The sequence below is a fragment of the Pelobates fuscus genome, chromosome 9 (assembly GCF_036172605.1).
Source record: "Pelobates fuscus isolate aPelFus1 chromosome 9, aPelFus1.pri, whole genome shotgun sequence".
Lineage (NCBI taxonomy): Eukaryota > Metazoa > Chordata > Amphibia > Anura > Pelobatidae > Pelobates > Pelobates fuscus.
Window position 1 is genome coordinate 71,669,062 of NC_086325.1, and position 17,306 is coordinate 71,686,367.

Below are 17,306 nucleotides of genomic sequence, written 5' to 3' on the forward strand. Positions count from 1 at the left end.
AGTTGGACAAATACCAAGGACTGAAAGAAAAGATGTGGAACGTAAAGGCAGTAGTCATCCTAGTTGTGATTGGAGCACTCAGGTCTATTACCCCAAAGTTGGGGGAGTGGCTTTAACAGATTCCATGTGTTACATCTGAGATTGCTGTCCAGAAGAGTGTAGTTCTAGGAACAGCTAAGATACTGTGCATAACCCTTAGACTCCAGAGCTCCGAATTGTGTCAACTTTTGTCAACCTCTAGTTTTGCCATAAGACATAGTAGTCCCGACTTTGCATACCTCACAAGTGTCCCTATTTAAGAGGGGCATTGCCTGTTTTGGGTCCAATTCCCTCTGTCCTTCTTTTCTCTACTAATGTCTCTCTTTTGTAGGAGCTCCATATTGTTTGTGTGTCTGAGTGTATAACAGAGCTCCACAGCAATAATACTGAAAATCATGTGTCTTCATACTACAATTAATGTGTTTATAAATCAGTCTGTGTAAATAATATATATTGTTCTTGTTCTAAATTCCATTTATAGTTACATAAAATATTTATAGTAAGTGACCTAAAATTCCCCAGATCAGTCCTGCCTCTGGCCATACCGCCACTCACACCCCTAAAATTAAGGTTGCCCTCATTGTCTGTTTAAATGTTAGAAGGTATGGCTTTGTTTTATGATATCTTTGGATTGCAACACAGTCTCAATCAGATTATATCTTTATGAAAATGTGAAATATCCACTGTATGGAGAAGCATGGGGGTGGCTACTGTGCTTCCTCAGCAACTGCCACATTGCTCATACCACAATGCTTATATCAGCATCTCCTCAAATAGATGCATGACACCAATGCATCTTCATAGGGACTGTGCTAAGTGTTAGGACGTAGTGATGTCCCGAACGGTTCGCTGGCGAATAGTTCCTGGCGAACATAGCTTGTTCGCGTTCGCCACGGACGGCGAACATATGCGATGTTCGGTCCGCCCCCTATTCATCATCATTGAGTAAACTTTGACCCTGAACCTCACAGTCAGCAGACACATTCCAGCCAATCAGCAGCAGACCCTCCCTCCCAGACCCTCCCACCTCCTGGACAGCATCCATTTTAGATTCATTCTGAAGCTGCATTCTTAGTGAGAGGAGGGACAGTGTGCTGCTGCTGATTTAATAGGGAAATTGATAGCTAGGCTAGTGTATTCAGTGTCCACTACAGTGCTGAAGGACTCATCTGATCTCTGCTGTAAGGACAGCACCCCAAAAAGCCATTTTTAGGGCTAGAACATCAGTCTGCTTTTTTTTTCTGTGTAATCTAATTGCAGTTGCCTGCCTGCCAGCGTGTGTGTCAGGCTCACAGCGTATACTGTGCCCACTTGCCCAGTGCCACCACTCATATCTGGTGTCACAATAGCTTGCATTAAAAAAAACCTTTTTTGACTGTAATATAATAGCAGTCAATTTCCTTCACACGTGTGCGTTTCAGGGTCTGCCAGGGCACAGTGTCACACCAGTGCCACTCATTTCTGGTGTAACAGTAGTGTAAATTTAAAAAAAAAAAAAACCTTTTTTGACTGTGAAATAATAGCAGTCAGTTTTTTTCACGCGTGTGCGTTTCAGGGCCTGCCAGGGCACAGTGTCACACCAGTGCAACTCATATCTGGTGTAACAGTAGTGTACATTTAAAAAAAAAAATAGAAATTTGACTGTGAAATAATAGCAGTCAGTTTCCTTCACACGTGTGCGTTTCAGGGCCTGCCAGGGCACAGTGTCACACCAGTGCAACTCATATCTGGTGTAACAGTAGTGTACATAAAAAAGAAAACTAGAAATTTGACTGTGAAATAATAGCAGTCAGTTTCCTTCACACGTGTGCGTTTCAGGGCCTGCCAGGGCACAGTGTCACACCAGTGCAACTCATATCTGCTGTAACAGTAGTGTACATTTAAAAAAAAACTAGAAATTTGACTGTGAAATAATAGCAGTCAGTTTCCTTCACACGTGTGCATTTCAGGGCCTGCCAGGGCACAGTGTCACACCAGTGCAACTCATATCTGGTGTAACAGTAGTGTACATTTAAAAAAAAATAGAAATTTGACTGTGAAATAATAGCAGTCAGTTTCCTTCACACGTGTGCGTTTCAGGGCCTGCCATGGCACAGTGTCACACCATTGCAACTCATATCTGGTGTAACAGTAGTGTACATAAAAAAGAAAACTAGAAATTTGACTGTGAAATAATAGCAGTCAGTTTCCTTCACACGTGTGCGTTTCAGGGCCTGCCAGGGCACAGTGTCACACCAGTGCAACTCATATCTGCTGTAACAGTAGTGTACATTTAGAAAAAAACCTAGAAATTTGACTGTGAAATAATAGCAGTCAGTTTCCTTCACACGTGTGCATTTCAGGGCCTGCCAGGGCACAGTGTCACACCAGTGACACTCATATCTGGAGTAACAGTAGTGTACATAAAAAAAAAAAAAACTAGAAATTTGACTGTGAAATAATAGCAGTCAGTTTCCTTCACACATGTGCGTTTCAGGGCCTGCCAGGGCACAGTGTCACACCAGTGCAACTCATATCTTCTGTAACAGTAGTGTACATTTAAAAAAAAACTAGAAATTTGACTGTGAAATAATAGCAGTCAGTTTCCTTCACACGTGTGCATTTCAGGGCCTGCCAGGGCACAGTGTCACACCAGTGCAACTCATTTCTGGTGTAACAGTAGTGTACATTTAAAAAAAAAAAAAACTTTTTTGACTGTGAAATAATAGCAGTCAGTTTCCTTCACGCGTGTGCGTTTCAGGGCCTGCCAGGGCACAGTGTCACACCAGTGCAACTCATATCTGGTGTAACAGTAGTGTACATTTAAAAAAAAAAAACAACACTTTTTGACTGTGAAATAATAGCAGTCAGTTTCCTTCACGCGTGTGCATTTCAGGGCCTGTCAGGGCACAGTGTCACACCAGTGCAACTCATAAACCTGCTGACGGCTGCCAAGCATGGAATGCGTGGCTCTGCAGAGGAGTTGGTGACACCGCCACGACTTGCAGGCAGGCCTGCTGCCACCTCCTTTACTCCTCCTACTCCATCCTCTTCCATAACCTCCTCGGCTGAGTCCTCTTCTGCTGCTGCGTCTTGCTCCACATCAACGGTACCCCCCCAACTCCCAAGGTACTATTCCACATCCCGGATACGGCAGTGTCACGCCGTCTTGGGGTTGACTTGCCTGAAAGCAGAGAGTCACACTGGACCCGCACTCCTGTCCGCCCTGAACGCACAGGTGGATCAGTGGCTGACTCCGCACCAACTGGAGATCGGCAAAGTGGTTTGTGACAACAGAAGAAATTTGTTGGCGGCATTGAATTTGGGCAAGTTGACACATGTGCCGTGCATGGCACATGTGTGTAATCTGATCCTACAACGCTTTGTGCATAAGTACCCAGGCTTACAGGACATCCTGAAGCAGGCCAGGAAGGTGTGTGGCCATTTCAGGCGTTCCTACACGGCCATGGCGCACTTTTCAGATATCCAGTGGCGAAACAACATGCCAGTGAGGCGCTTGATTTGCGACAGCCCGACACGTTGGAATTCAACACTCCTAATGTTCGACCGCCTGCTCCAACAAGAAAAAGCCGTTAACGAGTATTTGTATGACCGGGGTGCTAGGACAGCCTCTGCGGAGCTGGGAATTTTTTTGCCACGTTACTGGACGCTCATGCGCAATGCCTGTAGGCTCATGCGTCCTTTTGAGGAGGTGACAAACCTAGTCAGTCGCACCGAAGGCACCATCAGCGACATCATACCATTTGTTTTCTTCCTGGAGCATGCCCTGCGAAGAGTGCTGGATCAGGCCGTAGATGAGCGTGAAGAGGAAGAGTTGTGGTCACCATCACCACCAGAAACAGCCTTATCAGCATCGCTTGCTGGACCTGCGGCAACGCTGGAAGAGGATTGTGAGGAAGAGGAGTCAGAGGAGGAATGTGGCTTTGAGGAGGAGGAGGAAGACCAACCACAACAGGCATCCCAGGGTGCTCGTTGTCACCTATCTGGTACCCGTGGTGTTGTACGTGGCTGGGGGGAAGTCGTTCTCTGAGGGAACCCCTTGACTACTGGTTGTGCAGGCTTGACCTGTGGCCTGAGCTATCCCAATTTGCAATAGAACTTCTGGCCTGCCCCGCTTCAAGTGTCCTGTCAGAAAGGATCTTCAGTGCAGCAGGAGGTATTGTCACTGAGAAGAGAAGTCGCCTAGGTCAAAAAAGTCTAGATTACCTCACCTTTATTAAGATGAATGAGGGATGGATCCCAAAGGGACTGACAGTGGGCGATACATTCGACTAAAAAAGGCCTGATGAGGGGGACTACTTAACACACCACTCCTATCTGGTGGCACATTAGATTACACGCGCAGTGCCCCAAATTTGAAATAGGAGGACCAACCAAGCATCTTTTTCCATCTCCCGGTTCCTTAAATCGATGCCATATACACGTCCCCTGATAGGGGACGTAACAGGGATTAAACTGATAGGAATAGTACTACTGAACACACCTTATAATAACGCAGAGAGAGGCAACGCAGAGAGAGGACTCTGAAGAAGTGGAGTCAGAGGAGGAAGGTGGCTTTGAAGAGGTGGAAGACCAAACACAGCAGGCGTCCCAAGGGGCTTTTTGTCACCTTTCGGAGACCCTTGGTGTTGTACGTGGCTGGGTGGAGGAAGAGACCTTCAATGACATCAGTGAGGACAAGGAACGGGACATGGCTAGCTTGGTATCCAACCTTGTGCAAATGTGGAGTTTGCGGTTGTGCAAATGGACTGTTTGCGGTTGTTTGCGGTGCGTTAAACGGGGAGTTTGGTCTGTCACTGTGAAGCGGGCATAACCCTTACACTACCTGATCGATACAACATCATACCTGATGTTTTAAAGCACGTTATTCCAAACAATTTAGGAATGTTAGGTGATTTATGCCCTTTATGGATTAAAACCAGACTCTGCATCAACTATGTAATTTTCCATGGGAGTTTTGCCATGGATCCCCCTCCGGCATGCCACAGTCCAGGTGTTAGTCCCCTTGAAACAACTTTTCCATCACTATTGTGGCCAGAAAGAGTCCCTGTGGGTTTTAAAATTCGCCTGCCTATTGAAGTCTATGGCGGTTCCCCGGTTCGCCCGTTCGCGAACATTTGCGTAAATTCACGTTCGCTGTTCGCGAACGGAAAATTTTATGTTCGCAACATCACTATTAGGATGCTCACAGTCAGAACTGCAAAGAAATTTTGCAGTGTTGGTGGATGTGGCAATTACAGGACACTAAAGGTGCTCTTAGGGACATAACTAAAAACACTGCCTTTTTAGAGAATAAACCTTTTCCTCAAATGAATACAGTTAAATTTAGATTAATTTTCCAGAAATGCTACTGGTTCCATCCATTCCTGCATCCCTTTTACTTTACCCAATTTAACAATTACTGTATATTCTTGCACTTGTTAGGATGCTGCAAGGTGTAATATTGAAGGAATCTACCTGGGAATTTGCAACATTTCAGATATGGTCATACATACCAGTCCATATATCCTGATTGGCCATTTTCATCCTTTAAACTCATTTCATAATTTGTGACATATGGCTGAAAAAGAGCAACATAGTTTTGCACCATCAGAAAATAAATGTTCTGTAAATGAAGTTCCAGAAAACAAGAATCCACAAAGCCTTTGTATTAGCAACACTGTTAGTGTTGGACACTAAAGTAAGAATTCAAAGAGAATTTCAAATATAAGGCCAATATAGACACATTTGAAACATTCCCCAATGTTCAACTCTTTTGACTTTAAATCTGCAATTCACTTGGAAATCACTTGGATTTCTCAAAAAAGCGGTTACTGCGTCTTTAAAAAATCATTCTTCAGACCTGAATTCTCACACAGCCATGCTGTATGCAATGATTTTTTTTTATTTTATTGCTTTACTTGATCCGATCACTTTAAATAATAGAATGTGCTTGCATCCTCAGAAAACCCAATTCTGCGTTGCAAATAGCAGTGGATTTAACAGACCTTAAAGTAGTGTAGGTTGTAAACACATGGCTGTATTTATTGAAACTATACAATGTACCATGTTCATCTGCAAAGAGGAGAATGACTGTTTTAACATCCAAGCCACAAAACATACCACAGTTGCTATTGAAGATGTCTCAGGTGACCAATTGCTTGCAATTTGCTAGCAGGCCCCCGGTGCATACGTTAAGAATTAGCTGGGCAAGGTTAACGTGACTAGGCCTGTCTCAGACAGGCGTTCCCCCTTGTTTTCCCAGAACAGAGCAGCCTGGGTGTATTTATATAACGCGTCTAATATCCAATCTTAAATGCGCAGAGAAATGAAAGACGTCACATCTAGTGGAAACTGACCGATTTAATAACTACATTTCTATACTGGCTTGTGGTCAAATCAGACCAGAATGATCAATATTGTGTAATAATGTGTTTGCTTGTTTTTTTGTCTTTTTTTTTTTTTTTTACATTTCTCGTCAGTTACCGAGTGGGTTAAGTATGCACAATTTTAAAACAAGTAGCATCCTTTATACCTCTTATATATTCTAGACATATTTTCATACAGTTAGTTTTTTTAGTAAATCTTTTGCAGGATACAAATGTGACTTTAGATCAAAAAGAATGAAGGAACTCTCCAGGCACCATAACCACTACAATAAGCTGTGGCATCACCCATTGCAAGTAGACAACCATTTTAGAAATACATACCTGGGCTCCACCACTCTCCACTTTCTCAACAGCTACAGGAGAGCTTGAAACTTCTGCTTAGGAGCTTCTGTTAGCTATCCTTAGCTAAGCTCTGCAATGAAGGCCTAACCCATTTACTGAAAGTGCCAGCTGATTATTCTCAGCTCTTCCTGATTAAGAACCACCCCTTCCTCTTTAGGTTCCACCTTTTCCTCTTAAAACTCTACCTCTTTGTACCCCATCCTTTTAGGCACACACTTTCACTGACCCATACACTTACTTATTGGCACACACTATTTACCAATACACAATTACACTGACAGACAACATGCCCTCACTGATACACATACAATGACATTCACTCACTGACACACAGTCATTGTCTCACACACTGTTTAACCAACATACACATTCACTGACAAACACACACGGACATGAACACACTCTCAGATACAGATACACTCACTAACATACACACACTCACTGACAGACACACACCCTTACTGATTTGACACACTGACAGTCACACACACACACATACTCAATGACAAACACACAGACTCACTGACAGACAAATTCACTGACAGACACACATTATAATAACAAAGTATTTAACCAGGAAAGGCACATTCAGAATACAACAATCACAGACAGACACATACTCACAGACAGACACATATTTACATGCACTGACAGACACATTAGCTAACAAACACATACACATTCACTGACAGACGCACATTTACTGACAGACACACGCACTTTCATTGACAGACACTCACAGACAGATACACACTCACTGACAGACATACACACTCACTGACAGACACATACACATTCACTGACAGACACACACTCACTAACACACATTCACTGACAGACACAAACACACACTTACAGGACATACACACTCACAGACATATGCACACTCACATACACACAAACTCAGACACACACACACACACACACACTCACACACACTGGCAGGCACATACACATTCTCACACAGACTCATTATTATTTTAATTTGTCCACTCAGCCCCCCTACCTTTGAGAGAGCTGGATCTGTCCCTAGGGTCCAGTGGGGCTGCTGTGAGGTGGCGGCTGTGTGTGCATCAGAGTTGGCGAGGGTGGTCTTCCTGCTCTGCTCCCTCGCCCGACATTTACTGATGCTAGGTGCCAGAATATGGAGTCACTCCAGCTAAGTAGACGGCCGACGAGGCGCGAGGTAGCCGAGCAGAAAGACCACAGCTTCCTTGCTGCCTCTGATGCACACACAGCCTTGGAGGTTAATAAGGTGCCCATCTGGCCAGCTCTCAGTCCCCCATAACATGACATTTGAGGCGGCATTTTTCGCTGCCCCCTAGAGAGTGCCGCCCAAGGCAAATGTCTAGTTTGCCTTGGGAAAGATACAGCACTGGTAAATCACCAGTCAATAATGTTATTGGGGACATCAGATGAGCTATGACACTTTGTCTTTATATTTAATAGATTTATTTCCGTCCAGTGTTGCATTCATTTTTCACCAAAATGTTGTATTTATGATAGGAGAGTCGGACCACTGTGCAAAGCCTCCTCCAGCAAATCCCAAAGATTCTCAATGGGGTCAAGGTCTGGACTCTGTGGTGGCCAATCCATGTGTGAAAACGATGTCCCAAGCTCCCTGAACCCCTCTTTTACAATTTAAACCTGTTAAATCCTGGCATTGTCATCTTGGAATATGCTAAAAAAAGAAATATAGAAGGGGGGTGCTATACAAACATAATATACTTATATCTGTACATCAATAGATTCCTCAGCAGTCTACTGAATCAGTCTAGAAAAAACATAAACAAAATGCACATAGCATAATACTGTATGATGAAATTAATATGAGCAATTTTGGTATTGGGTCACTCACGGTATGCAGAGCCTATTATAGCAGGCTCTGACTGTATAGGCTCCTCAAGTCTCCTGTATACTGTATAATTCAGCGAGATCAGCTCCAGCCGCATCCAAGTATTCCCCCGGTCACACCACACCACAGCTCAAATAACCAAGTGGGTAAGTATAAAGGGATTTATTGGAGATACTATTTAAAACAAATGGTATATAAAAAATATACAAAGCACAAAGCACAACGCGTTTCGACTTTCGTCTTCTTCCAAGGTGCATAACATACAAGCAGATTCAGTCTCTTTAAATACATCCAGTTCTTTCAGTTTTCGCGGGTAAAAGTCCAAATCACTTCCGTGTTGTGATGTCACTTCCGGGTCCGTCGACGTGACTTGCGTCAATGACGTCATCACGGTTTAGTTCGTATTGTGTCCTTCAACACGGATGTTGTTGTGTTCAGACGCCATCTTTGTGACTGGCATCTTCCTTATAGAACACACTTGCAAATAAGGGAATGAATCAATTAAAAATAATCAGTTCGCTTTTGTTAAAATAAAATCTAATTAGTAGAACTTTCCAATGAATGATACATTCTACAATATTAGGAGAAAGATACTTATTCAATAAATCTAAATTAATTTAAAATTACTAATAAAAAACGAAAATTCGTTTTCCATGAGAAAAGTTTTTTGGGGGTGTGGAACAACACCTCTTTTCCCCATAAGGGAATATATATAATGTATGGAGGAGAAAAATGCGGTTCTTAAAGGAGAAGCATATCAATAAATTTTTTTTTTTATAAAATTTAAGAATGGCAGAAAAGGCACGGAAAAGGCAGATCTACTAAATAAGGGCTGCCATCTCGAAGTCCACATTGAGTCCATCCGGGGTCAGTGTCTCCAAATCGAAGATCCACCTCATCTCACAGCGGCTTAATGTGGACTCGAAATGGCCTCCTCTCCAGTGGGGTTTAGTTGCCTGTATCCCCCAAAAATTAAGCCCTGCAGGATTCCCGCCATGGGCGTTTAAAAAACGTGAAGAAACACTATGTTTTAAAAAACCTCTCCTTATATTGTAGATATGCTCACATATCCTTGTTTTTAGGTTCCTTGATGTTTTCCCCACATATTGAAGTCCACAAGGACACGTGAGCAGATACACCACATTCTTTGTGTGACAAGTAATAAATTAATTGATCTTAAAATTAACAGAGCCAATCTTAGAATGAAAAACTTCTATTTTCTTAGGTTTCTTTTTGTAGTTCATACAGCCCATACACTCCCCACAATAGTGGAAACCTTTCTGCAGAGATTTATTAATGGTTAAGAAGTTTTCTTTCGGTTTGGGTAGTTCTAAGTAACTAGAGGTTAGTTTCTGTTTTAGATCATGGGCCCCTCTAAAGATTAACCTAGGTCTATCATTAAGATATGGTAAGATTTCTTCATCCTGTTGTAGGATGTACCAATATTTGTTAAAAATTATTTTAAGTTTTCCATGGTCTTGGTTATAATTACAAATAATGGGTATTTTATCCTGTTTCTCCTCTAATACAGTTTTTGGTTTATATTCTAATAGGGTATTTCTTTCCACATCTCTAACTTGTTTTATCTCCTGATCCAACAATTCACTACAGTATCCTCTATTTACAAATTGTTCTTTTAAAAATTGAGTTTGGGAATCAAAAGTTTCTATTCTTGTGCAGTTTTGTCTCATATGTAGAAATTGGCCTTTCGGTATATTATCTAGCCATGGATGAAAATGGCAACTTTCTTTATGGATGTATCCATTAACATCCACTGGCTTAAAGAAAGTGCACATATCGATGGTACTCCCTGTAGTAGAAATTTCTAGATCCAAAAAATGGATTTTATGCTGGCTGTATTCCTGAGTCAGCCTAACATTCCACTCATTAGAATTTAAGAAATAAAAAAATTCCAAAAAGGTGGAATGATCTCCCCTCCAAATGATAAAGATGTCGTCTATGTACCTTCTATAGAGGACCAGATTCGCACTCCAGTCATGCTGGGAATAAACAAAAGAATTTTCCCAATAGGCCATAAACAAATTTGCATAACTGGGTGCGAATCTGGTCCCCATAGCGGTCCCCCGATGTTGCAGATAATACTCCCCCTCGAACCAAAAGAAATTGTTTCGAAGGATTAAAGAAATTCCCTCCATAACAAAATCTATTTGTTCCTTAGGGTACAGACCAGATGTTTCAAAAAAGGAGTAATTGGCTCGGCATCCAATATCATGCTCTATACAGGTTTATAGGCTGGTGACGTCACACGTGATAAATGCGAAGTCACTTTGCCATCTAAAATTCTTCAATATTTGTAACAAACTCATAGAATCATTAACCATTCGGGTATTGGATCTTTGGGGGTCGCCATAGTGGTTGGTTCCTTCCCTTCGCTTCGCTCTTTTTACTTCCATCCATTCTGACCTAGAGTTATGTCTCTTTGGTGATCTATTTCTTGTCTGATTAGGGACATAATTATTGGTAAAGTGTTCCCTCTCCTTTTGTTTGTTTCTTTCTCCTGATCTAGAATCCCTTTGACTAAGATAGTCTTTTGGTTTTTTCCTAACATTGTTTTTTTCCTAACTAAACTAAAATGGACATCTTTGAAAAAAGAACTAAGATGCAAAGATGGACAGAGGAAATCTTTCAAGAAATAGAGGTTGAGACCCCAGAAAAATATAAAATTACTGATAATCTGAAAGATATGAGTATATTGTTGGAAAAATTGTTAACCAAAGAACAAAAAATTAAGTGGGAGGTTTTCACGATGGAAAAATATCTAAGTGACCAAATAACCCCTAGGGGACTCCGCTTTACCAAATACCCCACTTTTGGTCGGGATGACAAAAGGTTCATGGATATATGGGAAAAGGCCTTGGAGTCATTCTCAATAACCATGATGCAGATCATAGTGGAACAAAGAAAAAGGAACTTAGAGGTTCTTGACAAAATTATTAAAGAAATTCATGTTAAATTGGAACCCTATATTGGAACTAGGGACTTTGAACTAATCTCTGATCCAATCATTGGGAAATTGGATAAATTAGAATCCATTATCATTACTAATAAAAAGAAAAAATATCAACGAGATATTAATGATTATGCTACCAATAATGTTAGGAAAAAAACAAAAGACTATCTTAGTCAAAGGGATTCTAGATCAGGAGAAAGAACAAACAAAAAGAGAGGGAACACTTTACCAATAATTACGTCCCTAATCAGACAAGAAATAAACGAAAAAAGACTAAAGTGAAATTGGGTGTTCCATTATAGTTGGAAAAAATTGGACCCCTGTTTCACTAAAAGATATCTCTATAAAAATTGAATAAATGTACGGTATAACCTTTATTTGGTCGCTTACGGACAACACAGAAAAACACAGTGAAGTGATAGTGACACACTCGTGAAAATACAAGTGAATTAAAAGCTGAGTAAATGCAATATGGATATTGTCCACAGGTGCTGGGAATGGCAGTGATATCTGAATTGTAATTAGAGTATAGAGTACAATATATAGTACGGTATAAATTTAAGTCAGATGTCACATACACCAAATTCCTCTAGAACTAAATATCCACAGTCTGTAAGACTTAATAGGTATTTCGGCTAAAAGAGGTGGGATTGCACCGTCAGGCTGAGGTGAATTGTGTATCAATACTATTGTTTGTTACAATCAATAGTAGTACATAGGAAACTGTTTGGTCAATGAAGACCGTGATAGCAGCACCTATGTATATATACATATACACAACCACACAGACTAGGTCAGTGAATACCATCTAATATCCAAAGTTCTCCTTGTAATAGTATACAATAGACGGGAGGTACATTTGATAGTGGATAGATGGTATTACACTGGGTCAACACAGTAATGAGGGGGAGTATCTCAGAACAGACGATAGGGGTATATAATGCATAGGTATAGGTTAAGGGTGGAGGGATGGTATAGCGAAGCGTATCTAAGAATAAGTTATAGTAACTGGTTAGGCAAACAGATCCCATACACAGACTGATACTTGCCAACCACCCCACTATTCCCCAGATATAAAGGCCATTTAGTCATATAAACCACCTAGATAAGTTGTAGTTAACTCAAAAGTAGATTCCTCACACACTGCTGCTTCGAGGCAGCCTAACGCTTATAGAGATAGCTATCTAGCTAACTAGGGAGAGTAGCTGTTTCAAAAGCATCCAGTATCAAAATGATTGCACTAATACTGCTGTTAAAAGGAGTATCTCGTTCTGTCTCCTGTCAGTTTCAGTACTGCTGCTACATCCAGCACTGAAAGGGTATAGACCTGGTGCTGAGCTGGCTCCAAGGCACAACTCAATCTGTCTCCCCTATTCCCTTAGTGCTGCTGCTGCATGCCCTAACGTGCAGGCAGTCTAATACTGCATATATCTGAATGTCCAATTGAAAAAAAGATTGCTATATATAGTGTAAAATCCCCCAAATCCCCCAAAAAATAGCCGTTTGTATTTCTCAGTATTAAAATAACCGGCAAACGCTCGACGTGCGTTTCGGCGTGGTCACACGCCTTTATCAAGAGCTCCTGGTACAGCTGTAGGGAGGTGAGTATATACCGGGTAAAGATCCGCCCAGCATTAGTGTACTCCAATCAGCGTTAGCTGGGGAGTGGCTAGGGGCGGGATTACGGCCCGATCAGATCTGTTCAGAAAAAGTTTATCCGGATGTCGGGTAAATCATTATTGTTTGGCCATCACCATGGTGATGTAGCCGGTCGTACACTGTGCGCGCGCAGAATAGATCGTGCGCCTGCGCAGAGACTTGGGTTCAGCAACCCGTTCATTGTACTAGCTACATATGGAACAACATATATATTAACATACTGTGCATATGCCATAGATAAGTACTGTTGGTTTTTAAATTTTTATATATATATTTTCTTCCTAAATGTAGGGGATCCGTCTATTTAAAGGGACAGGTAAGTATGTGGGAAAAGCATATAGTTTCATACACAGCCTGGCCATTCTACTAGACCCTCCCTAGTTGTTGTCAAATCGTCCATATTTGGACCGATGTTCTAACGTTGAATTGCTTTATGTTATGGTGTGGCCCCCAGTTTTTTTATGTTCCATGGGATTAGTTGGGTTAAAGGAGACCCAGTAGATCACGGATCCATCATGTGTAATCTTTAGATAAACCATCCAAACAGGCGAATTTCAGTAATAAACAGAAAAGTGTACACCTCAATTCTATGGTCATAATCTCCATTGGATTAGACCAGTACCAGGTTAAGGTATAAATACCATAAAGTTATTACAAAAAAGGATCAAGATATAATCATAAATAGATCATGTATGCAGGTCGAAACAGGGAGGGGGTGTATTTATGGAGAGTCATATTCATATATACATATTTACATATTTACATCATTGTTTCTGTATACGTTCATATACACGGTTGGAGTCATTGATGTGCCATAGATAGCACGTCGATGACTCGATACAGTTGTATATTCGTTTATATTGATTTACTCAGTCAAAAAGACGTTACTATGTCTAAGTTATTTGATGAGATCACCCACTATAGATTTTTCCACCTAGTGGTAGTTAAATGTATGGGGAGAAGGAAAAGCCCTCATTCAGGCCTTTAGGGCTCAGGGATTTTAGTTTGTATATCCACCTACACTCCTTTTGACGTAGGAGTTTATCGAAATCCCCTCGTCTCTGGTCCCTCTTAACCCATTCTAGGCCGCAGAACCTAATATCATGAGATATACCATCATGGACGTTTTTTAGGTGTCTGGAGATTGGTGTTTCCATACGTTTTTTTGGGGACCTTACGTGTTCCTTTATACGTTCCTTGAACGGTCTGAAGGTTTTACCCACGTATAGCATTTTGCAGCTGCAGGTAAGAAGGTATACCAAGCCAGCTGTATTGCAGTTGAAAAAGTGGGTAATTTCAAAGGTCTGTTGTCCATCACTATCTTGGACTTTTTTCGAGTCTCTTAGGATGTATTTGCATGCAACACATCTTCCGCACTTAAAGGAGCCACAGGGGGGATTTCGGCCCAGCCAGGTCGTTTTGTTTTGTTTTATTGAGAAATGGCTCGGTACCAACACATCACGGAGGTTTTTACCTCTACGTGCTGTGATGGTTGCTCTAGGGCTGAGGACGTCTTTCAAATGAGCGTCCTTCAGGAGTATAGGCCAAAATTTCTCAATTGACTTTTTCACTGTGTCCCATCCTGTATCGAAGGTTCCGATCATGCGGATGGATTTATTTGGCAGCGTTAGTTTGGGTTGATCTGAGATAAGGTCGTCTCTGTCCATTTCAAGGGCTCTTTGATATGCCCTTTTGAGGCATTTATTCGGGTAACCTTTTTCCCGAAACTGTTGTCTCAGTAAGGCTGCTTTGATCTTAAAGTCCGATAGATCTGTGCAATTCCTACGCACCCTCAAGTATTGTCCTACCGGTATACCCTGTTTCAATGGTCTGGGATGAAAACTATCCCATCTCAGTAATGCATTAGATGCTGTTGGCTTCTTAAACAAAGTTGTTTTCAGAGAGCCGTTCGTATTAATAGATATGGTTATATCCAGAAAATTCAACGTTTGTCCCCCAAATTCTGTCGTAAATCTGAGGTTCTCCTCGTTAACGTTCAGTAAGGAGACAAATTCGTTGAATTCTTCTTCCACTCCCAGCCAGACAATGAAAATGTCATCTATATACCTGAGCCATGTATGTATTTTCGGTATATAGATAGACAGGGTATTGGATTTCATGACTTGTAGCTCCCACCAGCCTAAATGGAGATTGGCATAGGAGGGCGCACACGCAGTGCCCATTGCCGTCCCCCTTATTTGGTGAAAGAATTTGTCATGAAATAGGAAATAATTGTGAGACAAAATGTAGCCTAGTAGTTGTAGTATAAACTTGGTGTGGGCAGTATGTTTTGGACCTCTCTGGTCCAGGAAGTATTTTGTATGTTCGACACCTCTTTCGTGGGGAATTGAGGAATATAGGGCCTCGACATCCAAACTACATAGCTTCGCTGACGTTGGTAACTGTAAACTTGACAAGAGTGACAGTGCCTGTTTCGTATCCCTGATATATGAGGGGAGTTGTTCAACAAAAGGTCGTAGTATTTTCTCAATATACAGACTGCCATTCTGTGTTAGGTTATCAACACCTGAAACGATAGGCTGCCCAGGAGGATACTGTGTGTTCTTGTGGATTTTCGGCAGGCAGTAGAAGGTTGCTATCCTGGGACTCCGGTTCAAAATGAATTCGTATTCGTCCCTGGATAGCAACCCCCCCACTGCGGCCTTCATCCAGTATCTCCTTCTACTTGATTAAAAATAAGTTTGTAGGGTCGGTCTTTAACAGCATGTAAGTTTCATTATTCCCTAAAACCCTCTGTACCATATGTTCGTAGTCAGATGTGTTCATAACTACCACATTGCCCCCCTTGTCCGCTGGTTTAATAACCAGCTGTTCATTCTCTTTGAGTGACTTCAGAGCTGTTTGCTCTGCTCTGGAGAGGTTATCATTGGGGAAGGAATTGAAACAATTACACTCTATGCCTTCGATCTCACTTTTTACTGCTTCTAGAAACAAATCCAGATTCCTAAAGCTCGAGAAGTTAGGGGTAAACCGGCTTTTGGGTTTTAACTTGGTGTATTCCATAGGCATTTGAATGTCACTCTCATCCAAGAGTGATACTAGTGTATTCACTAGTTCTAAATCTTTACACGACAAGCCGAGAGCTCTAGATTTTTTCTCCTCATTGATAGTATGATACTTGTGCAAGGCCAGTTTACGTACAAATAAATGTAAGTCTTTGATCCACGTAAATTTGTCAAAGACAGGTGTTGGTACGAAGGAGAGTCCCCTTTCCAATACCTTAATATGGTGTTCATTTAGGGTAAATGTAGATAGATTGACCACATGTGGTTTTTGTACAGGGGAAGGCACTGCCATTGGGTTCAAGTTTAGTATCGTCTCCTTCGTGCTCTCCCTCTCCCTCCCCCCCTTCCCTGATTCCTGGATTGATAGCGTATCTGATAGTTGGGAATGTCGTCTTGTTGGCCCATGGCTAAAAAATTAACGCCTTTTTTAAGAATGCTGCGGGGGTTGCTAGTATTGGGGGTTATGGGAGTTTGTGTTTGGTCAGAGGGTGTATTCTGCGTGGTGGAGTCAGTATCTGATGAGTCGTACTCTGAGGTCAGATTGTTTTCAGAATTGGTTCTCATGCGCCGGTTTGGAAACTTATATACATTCCCCAGTTGGTAATCTTTGAGGTCTCTCATGTATTTCTGGTGTTTTCTAAGTTTTATAGAGTCTTGGTACCTATCCAGGTTGTTTTTAAGTTTGTTCTCTAAAGTTAGAAAGTTTGGTTCGCTTTTGAATACGTTAAGTTTATCAATTTCTTCATCTAGCTTTTGGTTGACATTACCTAATTTCTCTTTTTCAAAGGTACAGATTATCTCCATAAATTTCATTGAGCATGTTCCAGCTGCTAACTCCCACTGTTTAGTAAAATCAGGGTTCTCATTGTAAGTTGTTGGGATATTACGGACCCTTAGGCCCCTAGGGATCATTTCTTTTTTGATATAATTATCAAGTGATGAGATCTCCCAGCATGTTTTAATTTGTTGCTTATAAAGCTTAGTGACTGAGTTAAATGAATAGTAGATATCGGTTAGAGTCTGGTTCCTTTCCAGATTCTCATTAG